This window comes from Mchenga conophoros, linkage group LG2 (genome assembly GCF_057382185.1).
Source record: "Mchenga conophoros isolate Kocher_MC1m ecotype Shallow Benthic linkage group LG2, M_conophoros_male_GT1.1, whole genome shotgun sequence".
NCBI classification, from domain to species: domain Eukaryota; kingdom Metazoa; phylum Chordata; class Actinopteri; order Cichliformes; family Cichlidae; genus Mchenga; species Mchenga conophoros.
Window position 1 is genome coordinate 4,237,876 of NC_140527.1, and position 14,138 is coordinate 4,252,013.

At 40.9% G+C, this 14,138-nt stretch overlaps 1 protein-coding gene across 3 annotated transcripts in view; it reads left to right on the forward strand.

Annotated features, from left to right (window-relative positions):
- Window positions 1–14,138, forward strand: part of fgfrl1a (fibroblast growth factor receptor like 1a) — a 71,272-nt gene that overhangs the window by 28,737 nt on the left and 28,397 nt on the right. The window lies entirely within an intron of this gene.

Genomic DNA, 14,138 nt, shown 5'->3' on the forward strand with positions numbered 1-14,138 from the left:
AAGATTTATTGGACCACCAATAAAGTGAAACCAAAAAAGATTTTTTTTCTGCTCTACAAACCACAGTGACCTTCAAAAAAACTGAAAAGGCGAGGCAAGCTTCTCTTTCGTACTCCCGCAGTCTTTTCGTGCAGTTTCTTCTCTTTTGTTCTCCCTTATTCGCTTTTCTTTAACTTTGTCTTTTCATATTGTGAATTTTTTTTCTTTTATTATAGAACATTTATAGCTTAAACCAGATGCGATGACAATGAAAGCATGTCTGGAGCAGAATTGGGAAACTGTGCATAAAAAGGACGGAAGGAAATGGCTTGGAGTCGTGTGTGTGTGCGTGCATGCTTGCATTTAGGCGTGCTTTCAGTGCATGTGCGCATAAAAATGCGGTTTTGAGTTTTAATGAGCACGTGCGTGTGTGTCAGTGTGCATATGCAGGTCTGTTCGCAAGTGGGTGACATGATGATTTGTGGTGATTTAAGAGCTCAACCATAGCAGCTGACATCTGTTCATAATTGGAGAACAAAGCGCAAAGACAGGCAGAGAAAGATATCAAACCTCGACCTAACGTATGTTTGAATAAATACGGTTGTACATGATTTATGTTCATCAAGCCGTGGCTACGTAATGAAGACTGAAGCAAGACAAATCACAACATTAAACATGACAAATGGCAAAAACCAAAGCAGGACTATGAAGAAAATTGATTTAGAAAATTATTGTTTCTTCAATAACATCTGGTGATTTAATGCCAGGATTAGCCCACTAATAGCAGTGAACTCCTGACATCACACAGCTCCGCCCTGTTTGTCATGAAACTTTAATGTGGTACTGCACACCAAATAAATGGTTTCACATCGTTGCCTGAGACTGCTTGTTTCCTGGTAGGCCTGCACTTCTTTGACAGCAAATCCAGCTCGTTTTTGCACGTTCAGTCTTTCTTCATTAAACTGCATTGCATGTGTGAGACCGCAGCTGTCTTCCGGCCAGAAGCTAACACATGAGATCACGTTGCAGACCAACATCATCTCGCCATCCGTCAGTTTCTCCATCCTGATGCCCCCTCTTATTTCGTGTTCTCAAATTTCTGATTTTTTTAATTGAGATATCTGGTGCCTCATCTGGAGAGGATGTAGTGGCAGCCAAGGTTTGCAACTTAATTGGTGTGAGTCACACGCAAAGAGAGAAAAGTATGTGTCTGTGATTGCGCAGAGCTTAAAATGAATCTCAAGTAACCCAGTGTCTTGCCCTCGCTACCTCATCCACCTACTTGACAAATTAACCATTTCTGCTCAGGTTAGTTGGTGTTCACTCTAGCATTTGAGGCCTTACAGGAAGTAGGTCCTCAGTAAAAAGCGCAAAACATTAAAAAAGCTGTCATTTTAAGATAGAGCCCAGAAATCATCACGTTGTTTACCCCTCCTCCTCTTGAACTTAAAGATGCCTTAATAGCAGGGGATCTGGTTCCAGGAGAAGTTCCCTTCCTTTGTCTCTCCTTATGGAAATACCTGTTTCATTATAGCGCATAATTTTATTAGATTCTCAACTGAAGAAGTCTCAGCTGGGAATTTTTAATAATGTATGGTAAAAATCAGAAATAAGTTACATTGTATTCCAGAAGTCTTTGCATTTAAAAATGACACGAGCTTATGCTTGATTCGGCCAACAGTTGCAGAAAGTTAGGGCAGAGTTGAAAGAGTGTATGTGCGCCTGTTTCTTCGCCTGTCACAGTCATTTTGTTCGTTTCCGCATCACATTTGTTCCGTTCTCTTTGGTCCTGCTTTTGTTACAACACGCCGCCCTTACAGTGAAGTAGACAAAGCTGTTGCTCCGGATATCAGGGTGGCACTGTGGAGATGTAAACATGCTGGTGTGTATGCGTGCGTGTTCAGGCAGATATGACGCAGCAGAAAGAACGGGTTCAGGTTTCAAAAGCTGTTTACCACCTTGTTGTTTCTTGTAACGATAAACATTAAGATGCACATGGATATATTTACTGCATCTTTTTGCATATACATGTCAACAAGACGGGACAGGAAAATATTTCTCCAATCCCTCACATGCACATGTCACCGGCAAATGTGGACAAAATACAGATGCAAACTGACATCAGCACAGTCGCACACTCCTCAGAGGCCCCTGCCTCCATTTCACGCTTGTCTGTCCCACATCCTCTCGTTCTGCCTCGTTTCACTTCCAGCAAAGAGGAGGAAAGAAGATGGACATGGGGGAGACGCAGCAAAAGAAAACAGAGCCGTCAACAATGCCGGAGAATAAAAGAGAACAATAAAATCTACGGAAGTCTTGGAAAAGCTGTCTTAACAGGTTGAGATGCATTCAAAGCAGTGTAGGGATAAGGAGAGTTGTATCTGCTGCGTCTCCTTTTACCTAACACTGAGGTGGTCTGTGGAAAATAGTAGCCACGAATACTTATCTCTCTTAACTTCTCATGCAAACTACAACCAACTCTTCTCACAGTCACCTTCTCTCTGCTTTTTTTCCCGTCCTTTTTTCATCCACCTCAAATATCCTTCTTGTATTTCTCTCAAAACCCTCCTGCAGTTGGATTCCTTCAGCATTACCAGTCAAGAGGAGACGTCTTTTCTCTTGAGCGTCTTTCACCTCCTCGTTCTTTTGCCTTCTGTTTGCCTTCATGCTCCATTAACATCTGTGTATGTCCATGTGTGTGTGTGTGTGTGTCTGAGTGCATATGGCTTTTTCTCTACTGATTGTACGCCAAGTAAAGCTCTCACAGACCCCTAATGGGTCTTAAATACCCCGTGCTAGCTTTGACTTCAATTCTCCGCACTAGATGCCATCTGTCAGTCAACAAGCCTTTTTCTCAAGGCCCAAGCAGTGACTCATTTTGAGGAGAAAATCCACCCGAAAACTGAAGTGAAGCACACGTTTCATATGATTACAGAGAGTGTAAGTGGTATGTCTAACTGAAGGCTGAAAACTCTTTAAATTACAGTTTTTCTATGAAATCCTCCCATTCCTCTCACTGTCGTGTGTCAGAGTTAGATTCAGAGTTAGGGAAAACTGACATCTGCTTCCACTTTCCCACTCGTTACTTCTAATGTAGTTACTGCTAGTAGTAGAAGCTAAATGCATATTGGTATCGACAATATATGGCCAAAACTTCGAAAAGCACCATCTGCTTGATTGTGGAAGAATCTGGAAGACTAGCAGGACGGTGTGCCCTGCTGCACCACAGCAACTGCGCGGTAACAGCTCAGAGGCCAAGGCACTGACCAGGCCTCCAAACTTCACAGATCTCAGTGCCGTCAAGAGTGTGTGCGCCGAGCAAACAGATCCACAGGAGCCAAAGTATCCATCCAGACTGCTTAAGTATTACCAAGGTAGTTTTAACATTGTGGTTGATTCATAGATGTTGTATTAATGTGTTACTGTTGGGTTATCAGGTGAGAGCCGTACGTGTGTCAGAAAGATTAATGGGCTGGGAAAAACCATTAAGCTTTAGTGCAGGTAACTTTCTTTAAAATTACACGTTCTGACAAACTTATAATGTAGCAATTTAATGCTGTAATTGCTTTTTTTTAAGTCAACTTAATAGCAAATACAGCTGTTGAGTAAAGACAGTACTGCTCAGTATGCAGAGTATTTCTGTTTTACTGGCACTCGACCTCTACGTATCCTCTCCGTCTTGCTCTTTGCTGTATTCTGCGCTCTGTTAATTCTGTTTGAGGAAGGAATTTGATCTTAACTTCATTTACCAGCTCCTCAAAACTCTAAAGCAAACACATTTTCACCCTTGGTTTCCACAGCAACTCTCCCACAGCTAATCTGAGGTGTAATGTTACCTCTCTGTGTGTTTTGGCACAGCAGCGTCCTTTGAGTGAAAAACATGAGACTAATAAGAAATGTAGCAGGGTTTTATATGTATCATTTGATGCCCCATCACTCACATCATGAAGTGCACTCCGTCCCCAGATATGGGTAAAACTACACGAAACTGAAAATTTGAGGATGCGAGATGCTTTAAAGTATCTCGGTTTGTCAATTAAGGCGGACGTGTCCAACAGTGATAGAAGATGGGAGAATCTGAAAGGCAGGGAGGGTGAGGACATATCACAATGAAAGCAAGCTAGACTGGAGGAAATATAATTGTAGAAACTGGGTTTGAAGTGGAAGAGTGGAGAGCTATGGTTATAATTCTTTAAAAGGTCTTAAAGGTAAATGTTTTTCTATAAAAATCTACCATTTTGTATTATGGACAATTAAAAAATGTTTGGAAAAAATCTATATTTTTAATAAATTCACAGAACACATGTCGCATTACATTTATGCCGAACTAGACATCGGAACCACATCTTGTTTTTTCGATGGGGTACTAAGAATTAGTGCGCTGTGTGCTTCTGATGACCATCAATGACATAGGTAAGTGCAAATTCAGTAACATTTTATTAATTCTTATTGATTTTGGTTGTTATAAACTCATAAAATTGCTTCCAAAGGGTTTAAAACCCTTAAATCTAACTGTCTTTAAGCATAGGAACCAGAGATTACTGTGTGACAAAACATTTTAATTTAAGATGCTCTGTTTTGCAAAGTTTTTACACAGTCGTATAAGCTTAAGAGAAGCTCTTAACCTCTTAACTTTGAATAGACAGAAAATGTCAGCATGATTACCAATTTAATCTCTATTTTAAACCAAAAAAGAGTCATAATCCAAACTTACATTTTTTGATAACTGTCCATCCTGGACATCAGACACCACAAAAGATAACTGCAGTTAAAAGTATACATTTTTAACAAACAAATGATACATTTAGAGATCACAGCCTGCTGTTAGAGAATCAACAAGTTAAGATGTGAGCAGGTGATTTAGCAGGGAGAGCTCGGTGCAATTGTAAGAGGCATCGACAAAGCCTCTCAAGGAGACACTCGCTGTTTCCAGAGTGGGTCCTTATGGGAGATGTGTCCTGCACCCCCATCACTTAACAGCCACCCACTGCCACTCCAAAGCCTCACCCCACCTGCAAATGAAAGCAAACAAGGTGCTTCGGAGAGCCTCTCTGCATAACTTGCAGTCCCTCACACAGAGCAACAATGACGCTACAAACTCACAGCAGTGGGGTTAACCTCTCCAAAAAACTAATTGGTGAAGTCTCTCACACACACACACACTACAAATGACTGGGAGGAGGGGAAGATGGAGGAGAGGAGGGAAGAAGGAGGGAGGAAATGAGGGATTAAGAAAGAGGAGGGAGTAGCGCAACAGATAACTAACATGTAGTACGTCAAATAAATCTGTGAATAATGTAAGTTATATAATAGTTGGATAATAGTGTATCTCTGGGTTCTGTTTAAACAGATAAACAATACTTTAAACTGCTGAAACCATGAGGGATACTGCAGCACGATATTTCCATTTAAAAATACTTAAATATGCGATTAGCTATGTGATATGAATCAAATGATATACTGATCAAGACAACAACAAAAAAAGTTTCCGAAAGTTTTACAAAGAACGAAGGAAAGGGAAGTGAATGGCTGAGTGTGGGTATTCGTGCCTGATCGGAGGAGTTAGCAGGGGAGCTGAACTTCTGAATAGACAGCTTAGTGGCCATTATACGGTCTAGAGGATTAGTCCTGTTAACTATTGTTACCCTCAGGGGGTAGCAGCACACACACACACACACACACAAATACGCAAGCATTCATGCTGCCATACCTAGACGCGTCTATTTTTTTCCTTTTTATACACTAATTTTATTTATTTATTTATTTATTTATTTATTTATTTTCTATCACATAGATATTAACTCATGCGCAGATAACTTGGAACACACATGCCATACACCCCCACCCTCCCACCCTGCCCTGTAACTCCATAATAGGCCAGTCTATTGACAGACCTGCTTGTTCGCTCGAGGAGTCTTTTCTCATTAAGACCAGGATTTTGTCGCTGGCCCCGCAGGCTCCATTGTCCACTTAGAGCACGTTATTAGGCCTTCCCTCTGTAACAACCCCCGTGCTGAATAGACCTGAGAGGAGTGGAGAGCCTGCGGAGGGCAGAACAGGGTCTGGCAATTAGCAAAGACATGTTTGAAGAGAAAAGGGGGGGGAAGAATGGAGAACTGGGGGAGAAAGAGCGAGCAGACCTGTGCTACAAAAAGCTTTCGTTTGAAGTTTTAGAAACTTTTGTTTGCTTTTGCTGCTTTCACTGTTGTGCCGTCATCAAAGCCAAAGACAGGTTCTTCAGCACACACCATCCCTCCGCTTCCCTTCCCCTCTGTTCTTTTCTGTTCTTCCCTCGTTTGTTACTCTTCTCCTCCAAAGTGCATTTGTGTCCACGCTGAAAGGCTCTGTATCTTCTGCGTTCGCTTTGATGTCTTAATGACGACATGGAGAGCAAATTATTCTCAGCGATTCCCTCCTTTATTCTCTTTTTGTCACTTTTTCGGATTCCAGCAATTACATCTGGCTTTTCCAGATGTCACTGCACTGACAGCAAGCAGGACAGGATACGACAGAACAACTCACACTGAGCTGAATAAAAAGCTGCAGGCGTGGAAAAACTTGTTCCACTTATCAAAATGTTTATCGCAGTTTGAACTATGCATCCCAAAGCTGGTGCTCTATCTGGATTTGATGAAGCCTTGTTGACTTGTCAGTGTTTTCCTGTCATGTGTTTATAGGTATGCAGTCTAAACAGTTTTTTTAAAGCTGCCTCTATTTCATATCTATTTAAGCTTCAGGAAGTTTGATTAAATGCTTTATCTCGCCTATTTCTAAACGTTCGGCATAGCTGGAATGAAATAAGCAAAGAAAAAATATGATTAGAGAAAATTACCGCAGACAGAAATATCTTAAGAAATTACATGTAATTTGAAACAGATAACGTCACCATTAAAGAAGAAATGAGCTCCAACAGACGGGTTTTGTTCCGAGCCATCAGGTGTGCGTCTGCATGTAGTTACTTGCATAATTTTGCAGCATTCCAGCGCATTATATTTCACCAAAATGCATGCACAATACATTTCCCTCTCTGTTCTCTGGGTAAGATGTGTGTGTAGTTTTCCCCATGGTTCTTAGGCAAATACAGCAATGGTTCTACGGCGCCTCTGCTATCAGGCCTGAGTTTGATCAGTGTGACAGTATCCTGAAAACTGATACACTCACACGAAAACACACACCACACACTCTGTGGCCGTGACCTCAAGCTCCTCTCCACAATGCTGTTTTCTAACGCTGTTTGCATTTTAATGAGTATATGATATTTGGAGATTTAAGTGCTGCGTCAGCCTCCCTCCCTCCTTTTTTCTTGCCTGAACATCTCAATCCTAAATTTGTGTTATGATTTATTCTGTGTTCATCGCCATGTAAGTGTTTATGTATCAAACATACTGAATTTAGCACTTTGACATAAGATTATACACAGTTGCATCCATCCATTCGCGTCCGCTTCTCCTTTTCAGGGTCGCGGGGGGCGCTGGAGCCTATCCCAGCTGTCATAGGGCGAGAGGCGGGGTACACCCTGGGCAGGTCGCCGGTCTGTCGCAGGGCCAACACACAGAGACAGACAACCATTCGTGCTCACATTCACTCCCGCATTCACACCTATGGGCAATTTTGATTAATCAATTAACCTATCCCCATAAACTGCATTATCTCGGTGGGAGGAAGCCGGAGCACCCGGAGGGAACCCACGCAAACTCCACCCAGAAAGACCCCGGCCTGATGGTGGAATTGAACTCAGGACCTTCTTGCTGTGCTGTAACAGTGCTAACCACCATGCAACCGTGCTGCCTGCACAGTTGCAATCAAGGCTAATATTTTTTGACAGTTAACGTTTAGCTTTACGTGTGTCTGATTTAAACTATTGTGCTCTTAGTGACCAAAAGAATAGTTACTAGTATCAGCTATAAGGTAAAACAGAAGTAAGAATATTAGTGAGAAAGGAGTGTGTATCGCTGCTGTCAGACAATTTTTAAATAATTTAAACAAGCCAGAAAGTTAACATCCAGTCGACCCATCAGATTCCTTTCTCTTTACTATACTAGTGATGGTTTGCTACATCATGACTTCAGACACCTCATTAGGTCGAAAAGACAGCGGTCCGACATACTGCATCGATTGGATCAAGGCAGACGTCTGTTTCAGTGTCCTTCGGTCATTCACAGGCTTCCAGCAGTGTCACCATGGTTTTGCTGGTTGTTAGCAGAATTTATTCACTATCAAAGAAACGTGCTATTTTGTTTTACTTTGAAGTGCATGTAGTTAATAGGTCCTGGGATACAGCGTGTACTTGGAACACACACAGAATGAATGCAGTTATCTTCTCTACTAAAATGTTCTCTAGGGGAGTAAAATACGACAGTTTGAGGTGAGCAAGAAAGCATCCCACTGAGTGTAGACAAAAAAGTTGCATTGTTATTAATCCACAAACAGCTCTGAGTAACAAGAATGACTGTTGAACAAAGCAGGAATTGAGGTGAGTCATGTTGAAACATGGCCCAGCGGCGCATCGTGATGTGAGGGTTAGTTTTACATTGTTGTAAATAGTTGTTCATCAAAGACATCCTCTCAGCATGTAGCCTCACACAGCAGAGCATGCCAGCAACTTTGAAGTTCAAGAAGACAACCGCATATTGTCAGCATGTACGCAATTAAATGCATACACAACAGCATGGGGACGCACGTTGGAACACCTAATGAGCACCCGTGCAGATCCGTGCCGAAACGGTGATACGTGCATGTTTGTGCAAAGTTAACAAGCTCATCCGCACACTTGTGGCATATTCACGCTCAACAGGTTCGGTGTTCGCTTTGAAGTGTGGCTAGACAGTTACATTCCAGCACGGATCACAGCAGAGTTCAGCAGTAAGCAGAGCAGTGGTCTACAGACCGGGCTCTTTGTTAGGGAATAGTAATTTCTGGGTTTCAGACTTAAAAAAATTCTACAGTTATTATTAGAACGCCAGCTTGGTGGGGGTTTTGGCAGGTTAGGAGTTGACAAGTAAGGCCCCAGTCACACAGGCCTAGACACCTATTAGCGCACAGGTGTCGAACTCCAGGCCTCGAGGGCCAGTGTCCTGCAGTCGCCCACAGTTTGTATGGAAATGACTGCCAAACACTTAACGGCTAATGAAACTGAAAAGTGCACCTCACCCTGGAAACAGAGACCATTTGTTCATTTACAGTGAATATGTTGCTTCAGCAGTGAGGCATAACTTTTACTTTGAAGACAGACGCTCTCTGTTTCCAGTTTGCGTGACACGTTTAAGGTTTCGCTACTGCTCAGTGGTTTGTTTCCAAGTGTTTGCAGACAAGTCTGCATCTTCCATGCAAACTAGAGGTCTAAGCAGCAATCTGCTAGCAATCACAGCACTCAAAACTTAGCTTTTGGTGCAACACCCTCAGCTGGTCAGGAAATATATTTTTTACTTGTTGTTTGTCCACTGTGACAAAATAGCTGTCAGTCAACTTGAATTTCATTGTTGGGAAGAGGGCGTAGAAGACGGAGCCCAATTGTACATGAGAGGAAGGGAGAAATGTATAGTGAGCAGGTGCAGGGCACATCATACAGTACCACGTGGTTTTTACCAAACATCAAACATCTTAGAACATTGTTTTATATGGTCAGACCTTTCCAGGCTTATGTATTGTAGACTCTTCATTTCACTCTCTGCACAAATTTGAAGCAATGTGGTGTTTTTACTTCTTATGGAAGTGTTCAGAAAGAAAGTGTTTTGATCAGCTTTATCAACAGGCAAGTCCTATTTTAAGTAGAAACTGAGATTTGGGAGGAAACCCAGGTAGAAAGGTTGTTTTCAGCCTCATCTACCTCTCATTGCTCCTTAGCCGCCTTGATTGCACCGATTGCCTGTTGTGAAAATGAATTAAACAATGTAAGAAGAGAAAAAAGGTTAATTGGGGACAAAACTTTTGCTAATGAGCAGATATTTGACTAGAATATAATTTGATACAGGGCAGAGCAGGGTGGGCGAGCGAGAGAATGATTGAGAGTGCTGAGCCGAGGCCGTCGGTGTCTGTTTCAAAGGCGGCACGTGGCGATGGATGTGAGAGATTCGTTAATTCTGCAGAGCAGAGCACTGCCTTGAAGTTTACTAGGGTTACACGCGCAGCAGCTGGACGGACACACAGTCTCAAAAGCATACACAACCAGGTACAAATGCTGTCCACACGCAGACATAAAAGAGCGCACGTATGCTTATAGGCACCCACACACACATAAATCAAGGCAGATGCAGTAATTACAAGTTCAGCACACTCAGGTAATTTTATGCATAAATACAAACCCGTCGGTACAAAAACAATAATTTGTAGGACATACATTTAACTTTATTAAATGTTTCATTTGCAGCCAGATTTATTCTTTTGCTTTTTAACGCATAATAGTCGTTTAACACTGACACAAGCACATTGCTGCTGTTTTCGCATCCTTGAGGAACTGCTGCAGCGTTTCTGCCCCCTGCTGAGCAGCAGGTTCGTCACTTGGCGAGGAAGCAATAATTTATCGATGGGGACATCATCTATTTTTGGAAGATGACAGTTGTTTTACGAGCCAGGATGATTTGAGGCTGGAGCAAATTACTAAATATATCTGACTTGGTGCAACATTAAGAGCCGGTGCATTTTCTGCATCCTATCAGATCATATACCTCAGTGTCTATTTAAGTTATCGGTCTGCAGTATATTTGTAAAGCAATGTCTCAAACAAGTTTTTCAAATAGTTTTTTAATGTAATTAATTTTTTATTTTTTTTGGTTTGTTTGTTTTTTGTTTGTTGGTTAAGTCACTGGTAACTAGTCAGACTTAACGCTTATGTAAAGCACACCGTGGGAAAATAAGTCATGCACGTTGTCCAGATCATTGACGAATAGTGTTTTAGTCACAAATGTTTCGAGTTTGAATGCTGTTATTGTTACTACCACATTCTTTAGTGCTGTGTTTTTGCTGAAACTTGTCGCTCCAGTTCATTTACAGCAATGCATATGTGCATCCTTTCACATGCATGTTAAATATTGTTTAACCCATCTATATAGTACATTGACACACTTGGTTTCCACTTTTGTTATCTCAGAGGCCCTCCGTCATCCCCTCTGAGCAGCAAACGTGAAGTAATTCAGTAATTCCACTGAATCATTTCTGACCTTGTCTGGATTGCCTCCATCATGGCTAAAGCTTTACACTGCAGCTGTATGTTTGCCAGATTCCTGCATGGCGTCCATATTGTCTCCATTTTTGGCTAATCTCTGTTTGTGTTCAGTGCTTGACCCTGCTCCTCTTTCAGCGAAGTGTGAACAGTGATGTAAAACAGCTACACGAATAAGCGCACATGCAAAGATTTATATACCATCACAGTAACACACAGATGGAAAAAAGGGTGAAAAGGAAAAGTAAGAAGAACAAATTAAATACTTTACTTTCATACTGAGGCTTTAAAAAACTAAATAAACTTAGCCAGATGCTTGTGCTACACAGACACACACCCACGTACTTCACATTAACCAACACACAAAGAAAATTGAAAACTTGATCCTTTACTGTATGTTTTCAGAACTCATAAATCCCATTGCTGTGTGATGTTTATGAGGGAGTGTGTGGAACCACTTGTGCCTGTATGTTATTTCACCACCCTGTTGATATTTTACGCTCTGACACAGTCCATGTTCGGGGTTGGAGGAGCTCAAGATACTTCATGTGTTGGTTTTTCGTGACTAAACCGAGGCCTCATTGTTGTATTAAGTCTGACCACCAAGGGTCACAGTTTCTGAAAATATACCATACATATAAACAACTGCTGCAAAACGGATCTGCACTTATTAACACTCCATAAAAACCTAGCATGCTAATCACATATTGTGTATTTAAATAATATCAAATGGTGATTGAATAAGACAGGATTTGTGCTTTGTCAGCTGGAAGAGATATCACTGAACTCTCATTACCGTATATTCTTCTGGCACATTCTGGTGAATCTTTTTGCAACTACTGACTCATTGTAGCAGAAATGAGGAGGAAATAAAATTGCTATCGATCCCAGATGGAAAAATCCCGTTCCTTTAGTTAGGGCCTGGGCTCAGCAATAGGAAAACAGGTAGAAGCCCTCAATTGTGTATTATTATGTTGGTATATTACGTTTCAATACATTCAGGACTAGAGATGGCACGATACCACTTTTTTATGTCCGATACCGATACCGATATCATAAATTTGGATATCTGCCGATACCGATATGAATCCGATATAGTTTTTTTTAATCAACAAAACTGTTTTTTAAATATCTTGCTGCATTTTGTATAAGTTCATACTCAAGTTTAAAACAACAACTACACTAAAGCTATTCTGTTATACCTGTATGCAAAAAAAAATATTTCATATTTCAGCAATACTGATCAATCTAATAAACTTAAACCTACACCATCCTCCCTATTCTGGTATTTTAAAGAGTACTTAGCATAAATATTAAGCAACCTAACTAATAGGGTTCCAACTCCCAGCAACAACAAAAATAAATAAATAAAAAATAGGGAACCACCCCTCACGCTCCACCTCATGATGCTTAATCGCCGTAATCAACCTTAATTTGATGCAGTGTGAAAAAAAATGCACAGAAATCAATTATTTTTCAAGAAATATTAAATAGATTCAACATCTTTCTTCAACAGAATTGCAGACTGCACAGATGGTACCTTCCCAAAGGAAAAAGTACTATAGCTTACTAGGGTATATATATTAGACTTAATAGTCACTATATACAGTAATTGACTTCTATTCATTTTACATCAAATTAAAACTTTGGGTGTCAGATAATTATTTATTAAAAGCTAGACATTTTAAATGAGAATAAGAAAGAAAAGTATGTCTTTGTGCCCCCTTTTCCCTGTTAATGCCCTATCGGCCCCCCTGGCTAAACTTTGCTAGATCCGCCCCTGCACAGTGTCAGCTACGTAGAAAAAGATCCTGGAGTAGAAAGTAATAATAAATACATTCTAACAACAGCTGATCAAGCTTAAATGTGCTGCTGTTGTTCAGCCGCTGGTTTCCTCTTTCTGGTGCAAAGTGGGCCAAAAGCAAACTAGAGACACGGACTCACGACAGAAAAGCCGATCAGCTGATCGTTAAGCAGTTTCATGATTGAAGTAGCAGCAAGAAGAGGCAGTCGCTTGTTAAGCTTAACGCAGGAATGCTTTACAAACATTCAGAGATGGACTTACACACTTGCTTTACTTCTCTCGGGGATAACTTTGTCGGAGATGAAATGCCGGGTTGCTAGCGAAGCTCCACATGCTATCCAGACCACCGACAGGTCCCGCATGCCACAGCCGCTCTATCACGTGATGCATACTGCTCCGACGTTCTGAGGTGAGTTACGGCGTGTTGCAAGTTTTGTGAGGTGCTTTCGTGATATTTAATGGATCGGATTACATTTTTTATTTTTCTCCGATATCCGATCCAGTAATTTAGGTCAGTATCGGACCGATACCGATACGTAATATCGGATCGGTCCATCTCTATTCAGGACACTATATGGATAAAACTATTCTGCCTTACTCTATTCTATAGGTTTAACGTGTAGGTAGGTTTATTAATGGTACACCGGTAAGCCACCTGAGAGATAATTTAACTATATATATTAGGGGTGCAAAGATACACAAAATTCACGGTTCGGTTCGGTTCGATATTTTTTCGATACAAAAAAATGTTCATGCCTTTTTAATTTGTCATTTATTAAAATTATAAATATATATTTTAACTCAAAAGTACAGTTTTTAAAATTAATGTTGCTGAAAGAACAAAATAATAATAATAAAAATAAATCTATCTGATCGAGAAATCACTCATCTTTGGAAAAGAGAGTTTATTACAGAGAAATGGCTCTTTCCAAAATAAAAGCTCTACTATACGCTTCTTCTGGGCTATATTCTCAGCAGCATATTAAACATATCAGGTCCCCATAAGGAGAATCATGTGCTAACACTGTCTAAATGACTCGGGTAAAGTTTGTAGCATGCTGCTTGTTGTTTTTGTCTGCTTCCACTTGTCTTTGCGCTAGGATGATGTCGGCGTAAATGTGCAGTCATATTCGTTGTGTTCCCACTAGTGCTGTCAGCGTTAATCTCATTAAAATGACGTCAACGCCATAAAGCAGC